Below are 8678 nucleotides of genomic sequence, written 5' to 3' on the forward strand. Positions count from 1 at the left end.
TGAAGGCAGCAAAGCAAATTAAGAAACTCTGAAATCTAGTCAGTGACGCTGAGAAACACCTGGAATCGCTAAAAGTAAGAACGCCCGGGACCCAATGAAATTCGTATTAGATTCTATACCGAATTTGCGGATGAGTTTGCCCATTTTTAACGATAATCTACTGTAGACCACTCGGGATGAAAATCGCGCCAAGTAGCTGTAAGAAAGCACAGGACACGCACGTCCGCAAGAAGTGTAGCAGAAGTGATCCACACAACTACCGTCCAATATCCCTGACATCCATTTGTTATCGAATCTTAGAGCGTATTCTGAGCTTAAACACAATGAGGTATCTCAAACAGAGTGATATCTTCCATGCCAACCAGCACGGATTCCGAAAACATCGATCATGTGAAAACTAGCTCAAACGTTTGTCACATGACATCCTGAAAGCCATGGACGGAAACAGTCACGTAGATGCAGTATTTCTGGACTTCCCCCCCCCCCCCCCCCCCAAAAAAAAAAAAAAAAAAAAAAAAAAAAAAAGACCAGTATGGCAATTACTTTCATTGTCGAGAGTACGACAGTACGGGCATTAAGCGAAGTTTGGGCCTTGGTTGAGAATTTCTTGGTAGGGAGGACACAGCATGCTGTACTGGGCGCAGAGTCAAGGTGTCACGTGGAAGTAAGTTCAGGTGCGCACAAGGGAAGTGGGATACGAAACGTTGGGCTTGCCAGGAAATCCATTCCACCATGTCGTAATAGCCCTCACTGTTACGATGATTGATAAATTAACTTTCTAGGTGGGCTACTGTTCCAACAAAAAAATCAATAATGGAATGCAGAATTCTTGATTTCTGGAAAGCATTTCATTCAGCACTACACCTAGGCTTTTTATCAAAAGCACAATCCTACAGAGTATCAAGCAAGATTTCTGACTGGACTGAGGACTTCTTGGTACACCGGACGCACGTCTTATCTCGAATGCAGAGTGATCAACAGATGTAGAAATAGCTTCGACGGTGACTTAGGGAAGTGGGTTGGGATCCTTGCTGTTCATGTATTATATTAATGGTCTTGTAGATAGTATTAATATTATCTCAGACTTTTTGCGGATCAGGCAATTATCTATAATAAAATACTGTCTGCAAAAAAAGCTGCACAGATATTCAGCCAGATCTCGATAACAGCATTTCAGAGTGGCGCAGAGAATAACTTACATTAAATTTTCAGAAATGTAAAATTGTGCCCTCCACAAAACGAAAAAACGTAGTATACCGTGGCTTTAATGTCAATAGGTTGCAAGTGTAATCGGCCAACTCATACAAATACCCGTGTGTAAGATTATGTAGCGATATGAAATGGAATGATCACACAGGCTCAGTCTTGGGTTTATTGCTAAAATACTGGGGAAATGCAGTCAGTCTACAAAGAAGATTGCTTGCAAAACACACGTGCGAACCCGTTTTAGAAAAACGTTCAAGTGTGTGGGACCAGTAACAAAGAACACAATCAGGGGACTTCGAACGTAGGCAGGGAATGGCAGAACGAATGGTCACAGGTTTGTTTGACCCGTGCCGTGGAAGAATGTCACAAAGACGCGAAGAGCCTGAACTGACAGTCGCTTGAAGATAGAAGTAAACTACTCCGAGAAAGCCTACTTACGAAGTTTCAAGAACAAGCTGTAAATGATGAATCTAGGAATTTACTACAAATCCCTACGTCACGCTCCGTGGGGATCGTGAGGGTAAGATTAAATTAATTATAGCGCACAAAGAGGAATTTAAGCATTCTTCCCGGATGAATGGAATGGGAAGAAGTTAGTAATAACTGGTACAATGGGAAACAATGTTGCGCACTTCCCAGTGCTTTCCAGAATATTTGTGTAGACGCGTGCCAATCGAATGTAAGTGGAAACACAGCTATCTATTGTGGATGGTTGAATTTGCTTCTCTGTAGCAACTGTCAGTAAGATATTGGTGGCGGCATATTTGGACGCCATTAAAATGAATGCCGAAACCCGGGATCGAACCAGGGACCTTTAGATCTTCAGTCTAACGCTCTCCCAACTGAGCTATTTCGGTTCACGCAAAGCAGAGAGGATGCCATCGCATGAACGCGCCAGAAGGTGCATTTCTACTTAGCTGAGTGGCTCGTGAGCCGCTCACTGAATGCTTTGAATGCAGGTATGTTTGGCATCAACGGTGGACCACCTGCTGTCGGTTTTTGGGGTATCAGAAAGAGGCGCTGAGATTCAGTATCGCTGGGGACGATCTCGCAGTCATCTACAGCTCTACGTGCTCATGAGCAATGGTACACTTGAAGATGGCGTAAACTATCCCTAGAAAGCGTACTTAAAAAGTTTCAAGAACGAGCTTTAAATGACGAGTCCAGGAATATACGAGGGCTATTCAGAAAGTAGGGAACGTTCTGACATTAAAAACAAAAAAGCTAAGTACAAGAAATACGTTTTATTATATACATCTCAAAGAGCGAATGACATACTACTTTTCCACATAATCATCAAACACACTGAGGCACTCAACATAGCGGTGGACAAGCTTTGAAAGACCTTCGTCGTAAAATTCTGCCGCCTGAGACTTCAGCCAGTGAGTCACGCCCGCCTGGAGTTCCGCGTCGTCATCAAAGCGCTGCGTTGCAAGCCAGTTCCTCATCTTGGAAAACAAGTGGAAGTCGCCTGGTGCAAGATCGGGCCTGGAGGGCGGATGAGGGAAAATTTCCCATTTGAATGAATTAAGGAGTTCTTTAGTGCGGTTTGCCGTGTGAGGTCGAAAACTGCAGTGCAAAAACAAAATTTTGGATGTCAGCTTTGCTCGGCGTTTGTTTTGAACTGCTCTTCCAAGGCTGTGCAAAGTTTTACAGTACCGGGCATAATTTATGGTTGTCCCGCGTTCGATAAAATCAATAAGAAGCACACCTTGCCTATCCCAAAAGACTGTCGCCATCAACCTCCTTGGTGACAAGGTTTGCAAACATTTTCTTGGTTTTTGAGGGACCTTGTGTGCCCCCACTCCATGGACTGTAATTTTGTCTCGCAATTGTTTCACCCAAGTCTAGTCACCGTTTACGATTCGATCCAGTAATGAATCACCATGTTTGTGGTAGGCCTCCAGAAATGTCAACGTTGCCCCCATTCGCTGTTCTTTATGGTGCTCTGTAAGCATTTTGGGCACCCATCATGCACAAAATTTGCGATAGCGTAGCTTTAGAGTGACAATTTCAAACAACAAAGTCCGTGAAACCTGTGGAAAAGAAAGCGGAAGCTCCGCTGCAGTGAAGCGACAGTTTTCACGAATCGCTTCCTCAACTTTAGCGACAAGATCGTCAGTCGCAATGCTCGGGCGTCCACTATTCTGTTCATCATGAACGTTGGTTCGGCCATTTTTAAACCGAATGCACCATTTCCGGGCGGAACATTCACTCATTACGTTGTTTCCGTACACTTCGCACAGTTCACGATAAAGATCTATAGGTTTTAGGTTTTTTGCCAACAAAAACTGTATCACAGGCCGCACCTCACAACTGGCGGGATTTTCGATTGCAGCGCACAATACAAATTCGAATGTCGAAAAAAAAACAGACGCGCAGAGACGTTCCCGATGTGACGAATGGATGCCGACTGAGCTGCCGAACAGTCCGGAACCGCGCTGCTGCTACGGTCGCAGGTTCGAATCCTGCCTCGGGCATGGATGTGTGTGTGATGTCCTTAGGTTAGTTAGGTTTAAGTAGTTCTAAGTTCCAGGGGACTGGTGACCTCAGAAGTTAAGTCCCATAGTGCTCAGAGCCATCTGAACCATTTGAGCTGCCGAGCACGCACATACCAAAGCATACGCGATCGGCGCGCGCCGAGCGGTGTCAAACGGAAACTTTCTGAAGACCCCTTGTACAACAACGCCCAACGTAACGCCCCCGTTCTTCCCCAGAAATGATCGTGTGCGCATTAACCACAAGTACATACATATCCTACAGCTCATTTAGGCCGCGATCACTGTCACACTGACAACGATCGCCAGACGCTGTTCCCAGAGATCGCCCGATAACATCTGCCAACAGCTTGCCCCCGTGGATACGATCTTCTCCGTAACTTTTCAGCGGGATCAAGAAGGCTAGGTATCAATTATAGCCCATATCTGTCTCGAGAAAAACGTGGCGAGTACTGCACACTCTCTCCTCAGCTGCTGGAATAACCAGGCAAGTGTTACAAATACATGAGATAAAGAGAGAAACGTTCTATTACATAATCGACATGATTCATGGTGAGATCGAAATGCAAGATTACAGACACACTGCACAACTTCAAATCAATTCAGCAAAACACAAATATATCAAGTAAGCTTCAATGACTGTCATTCGGCAAAGGCCGAAAGGCAAATATAAATTTTATAATAAGATTCTTTAAGTAACTAAAGCAATGAAACATGAAAACGCAGACAACAAATTTGCAGACCACCTCATACAACAGAATCATGACCCTACTGGCATAAAAATATAATTAAACAGGAACAATAATTGGTAGATAGTTAATACCCGTCTGCCACAATCCAAAAAAGATCCACTACAGTAAAATTAAGCATCAAAATTGATACACTCCACTTTTCTCACTTGAACACACACTTTGTTGTATTATATTATATGGGCCTCAAATTTTCGATACCAAGTTTGCCTGCGTGACATGCTGCGTTTTAAAGTATAGACTTGAGTCTGAAATGGTTAGGGACGAACGAAACTTTCATAACGTAAGATTCAATTATTATTAAATTTTTGAGTTGTTCGAAATCTGTAGCTTCCAATCAAGTAGTTATTTCAGAATAAGATTCCGAGACATATGCCTGCCATTACAGCTCCCTTTCTCAGGGTGCCACGAGCTCCTTATTTTTATTAATTTTTTTAAAATGGTTTTAGGGCGCAAAACTGCTACGGTCATTAGCGCCCAGTCTGTGACTTAGGAAAAGGCAGAAATGGGAACGAAACTCAAAAATTGGAGAAACTAAAAATAGAAGGAAAGCTTAAAAAACCACTATAGAAGGGCGTTGGTTGTCCCCAAAAACACCTTCAAATGACTGACGTCATCTCACTGGCACTAATAAACTCGAGAACGCGGTCGGCTGAGCGCGTGTCATCTGCTAAAATGGAAGATATATCAGGCGACAGCTGCAGACGGACGCGTAACGGAGTAAAACAGGGGCACTCAAGTAAAAGGTGGCGTCCACAGCTGAGAGCAGTGGGGACACAGTGGGGGAGGATCGCCGCTTAAAAGATGTCGATGGCTAAAAAGACAGTGCCCTATCCGGAGTCTAGTTAAAATTACCTCCTCCCGACGACGACTTCGGGAGGAAGAGGTCCAAGCACAGGCAAGAGCTTTCACGTCCCGCAATTTATTATTGGGAAGTGTCGACCAATGTGCGTGCCATAAAAGAGTAACACGACGACATAAAACACTCCGTAGATCGGCGAAGGGAATCGTGCGAGATCCTTCTTTCCTGTACTAATCTTCTAAATTTCTCACAATCCACGTTTTAAGTCAGGGAACGTCGACTAATTAGGTCGAAGAAAACAAACGAATCTAAATTCCGCCGACTGTCGCCTTAAGTCTGTACGTTCGGGAGACGAGATCGGTGGCACTGTGACTGCGCACTTATGTATACATTTTTGAGCAAATAGATGTTGACGTTTTGAAATGCTTTTATCACACTTTACTTGTGCTTATGCTTTCAATAAGTAAAACATTTAATCTTACTGTTCACTTTGCTTGCAAAGTGTGCAAAATCTTACATATTCGAGGAATAACGCATTTTTATATTGTTCAAATTGTTATAGAGATCTGTAATTATACTTGAATATCATCAGCAGTCGGCGCGCGGCGCGCTCGTGTGTGTGTGTGTGTGTGTGTGTGTGTGTGTGTTTGTGTGTGCCCGATAAAAAGTAAAAGTTTTATCAAGGAATTTACTTTCAAGATTTGCCCCTCCGTCACCGTATTTGGTAGTGTTGTGCGCAGACATAAGAGAAGTTGCTAACATTAAGTGATACACCGTAATAATAAACATCTTCGTCCTCCCTTCCAAATGACTCAAATGGCTCTGAGCACTATGGGACTTAACATCTGAGGTCATCAGTCCCCTAGAACTTAGAACTACTTAAAGCTAACTAATCTAAGGACATCACACACATCCATGCCCGAGGCAGGATTTGTTGTGGCGTAACAAGACAGCTACGCCACACTGAAGTAGCCGAAAGGCACGCGTAATCTCACGTAGGCTAGATAGAGGTCTGAAACAGGATACGTAATGAATGGTAGCAAGAAAAGTACGTAGCTGCTTTAATACTTAACTTTTAATCCTTCATGTGAATACAGCATTCCTTGATGATACAAGTGAGACTCTATCTTAAAATGGTTAATGGCGCCTTCCTAGGTCGTAGCCATTGACTTAGCTGAAGGCTATTCTAACTGTCTCTCGGCAAATGAGAGAAAGGCTTCGTCAGTGTAGTCGCTAGCAAAGTCGTCGTACAACTGGGGCGAGTGCTCGTCCGTATCTCGAGACCTGCCTTGTGGTGGCGCTCGGTCTGCGATCACAAAGTGGCGACACGCGGGTCCGACATGTACTAAATGGACCGCGGCCGATTTAAGCTACCACCTAGCAAGTGTGGTGTCTGGCGGTGACACCACAGGATTCGAACCTGGAACCGTAGCGGTCGCTCGGTTCCAGACTGTAGCGTCTAGAACTACTCGGTCACAACGGCCAGCGTGTCCTCTCTTCCTAAAATGGTTTGGCAGAGATTATTTTTATTAGGTGTTCGTGTTATTTAGTAGCTGAATACAGTTTTAGAGAGCCACAGTTCCGATTACAACAGTCCCATTTCGTTGTTAACATTGACTATGTTGAATCATTTTCATAATGGCCGATTATAAATTATATTTTTCTACATCTACATGGATAGTTTGCAAATCACATTTAAGTGCCTGGCACACGGTTCATCGAACCACCATCACAATTCTCTATCATTCCAATCCTGTATAGCGCGCGGAAAGAACGAACACCTATATCTTTCCGTACGAGCTCTGATTTCCCTTATTTTGACGTGGTAATCGTTCCTCCCTATGTAGGTCGGTGTCAACAAAATATTTTCGCATTCGGAGGAGAAAGTTGGTGATTGGAATTTCGTGAGAAGATTCCGTCGCAACGAAAAACGTCTTTCTTAATGATGTCCAGCCCAAATTTTGTATCATTTCTGTGACACTCTCTCCCATATTTCGCAATAGTACAAAACGTGCTGCCCTTCTTTGAACTTTTTCGATGTACTCCTTCAGTCCTATCTGGTAAGGATCCCACACCGCGGAGCAGTATTCTAAAAGAGGACGGACAAGCGTAGTGTAGGCAGTCTCCTTAGCAGGTCTGTTATACTTTCTAATTGTCCTGCCAATGAAACGCAGTCTTTGGTTAGCCTTCCCTACAACATTTTCCAGTTCCTTCCAATTTCAGTTGTTCGTAATTGTAATACCTAGGTATTTAGTTAAATTTACGGCTTTTAGATTAGTCTGATTTATCGTGTAACCGAAGTTTAACGAGTTCCCTTTAGCACTCAAGTGGATGACCTCACACTTTTCGTTATTTATGGTCAACTGCCAATTTTCGCAGCATTGAGATATCTTTTCTAAATCGTTTTACAAGTTGTTTTGATCTTCTGATGACTTTATTAGCCGATAAACGACAGCGTCATCTGCAAGCAACCGAAGACGGCTGCTCAGATTGTCTCACACACCTACATTCAAAACAGCTAGCTATTTGTCTGAGTGTTCGGCTATACTCCGCACGGCGAGAGAAGAGCTCACAGTTGGTGTGATCTTGGTAAAACATGCTTCCCGCGTCCGTGGCACGACTCCTGCTTTCAGTCAGTGGTGCCAAGCGTTTTTTCGTTCAGGTTTGTATGTGTACATGTGCATTCCATCAATTCTTTGAGTTTCTTACCGTACGTATGGAAGGTAGGTTACTGTATAGCACAGAATATGACTTCCGGAAAAAAAGCTACGCTGAAATGTCAAGCACACGGATTTATATACAGATAGCGTGTTTACTCTGAAAGGGAAAGGTACAATGGTGGGCTTTTGATACCAGTGAGTACAGTGCCAGAAGCACTGAAAATCTCAAGAGCGACGGTCGAGAGAGTCACAAATGATTCAGAGGCTGCCAATTCAGCTGGGAGCCTTGTTATTCTGACGTCTGGAAAGTCAAGGAAGTCAAAGTGTCGTGAGACTGAAACAGACAACTTTGACGCAAGTGCTACCAGGCGCCATAAATATGCATACTACAGCTGAGAGTAGCACCGGACGTTTAAAAAGTTGGAGCCATCAATGTCGGACAGTAATTTGTTAACGGGCAGAATGACAAGTCTCTCCACTGTTTAAATAAAAAAAAACTGGCTTCCGATGGAAAAAGTTCTTAGGAAGAAAGGTACTAATGAAAGGCGAAGACATATGGCATGGAAATGTCGTTTCCTACGTGAGTTTCTAGCAGTGAATGCCGAGAATGAAATATGTATTGATGAAACATGAGTCATGCACGATCCGTCGCGTGGACAGAAGATACGCGCCGTGGAACTATGAGTGTGCCAGCTGGTAAAGGTGGCTACCTGTTGATTACCGCCGGCCGTGGTGGCCAAGCGGTTAAAGGCGCTACAGTCTG

At 43.8% G+C, this 8678-nt stretch overlaps 1 non-coding gene across 1 annotated transcript; it reads right to left on the bottom strand.

The window, feature by feature from the left end:
- Nucleotides 1-1990: 1990 nt before the first annotated feature.
- Trnaf-gaa (transfer RNA phenylalanine (anticodon GAA)) lies at nucleotides 1991-2063 on the bottom strand. Its single transcript has one exon. It is a non-coding gene; the product is annotated as a tRNA-Phe (tRNA).
- Nucleotides 2064-8678: the final 6615 nt, after the last annotated feature.

Source organism: Schistocerca serialis, chromosome 10 (assembly GCF_023864345.2).
Source record: "Schistocerca serialis cubense isolate TAMUIC-IGC-003099 chromosome 10, iqSchSeri2.2, whole genome shotgun sequence".
In the NCBI taxonomy this organism is placed as follows: domain Eukaryota; kingdom Metazoa; phylum Arthropoda; class Insecta; order Orthoptera; family Acrididae; genus Schistocerca; species Schistocerca serialis.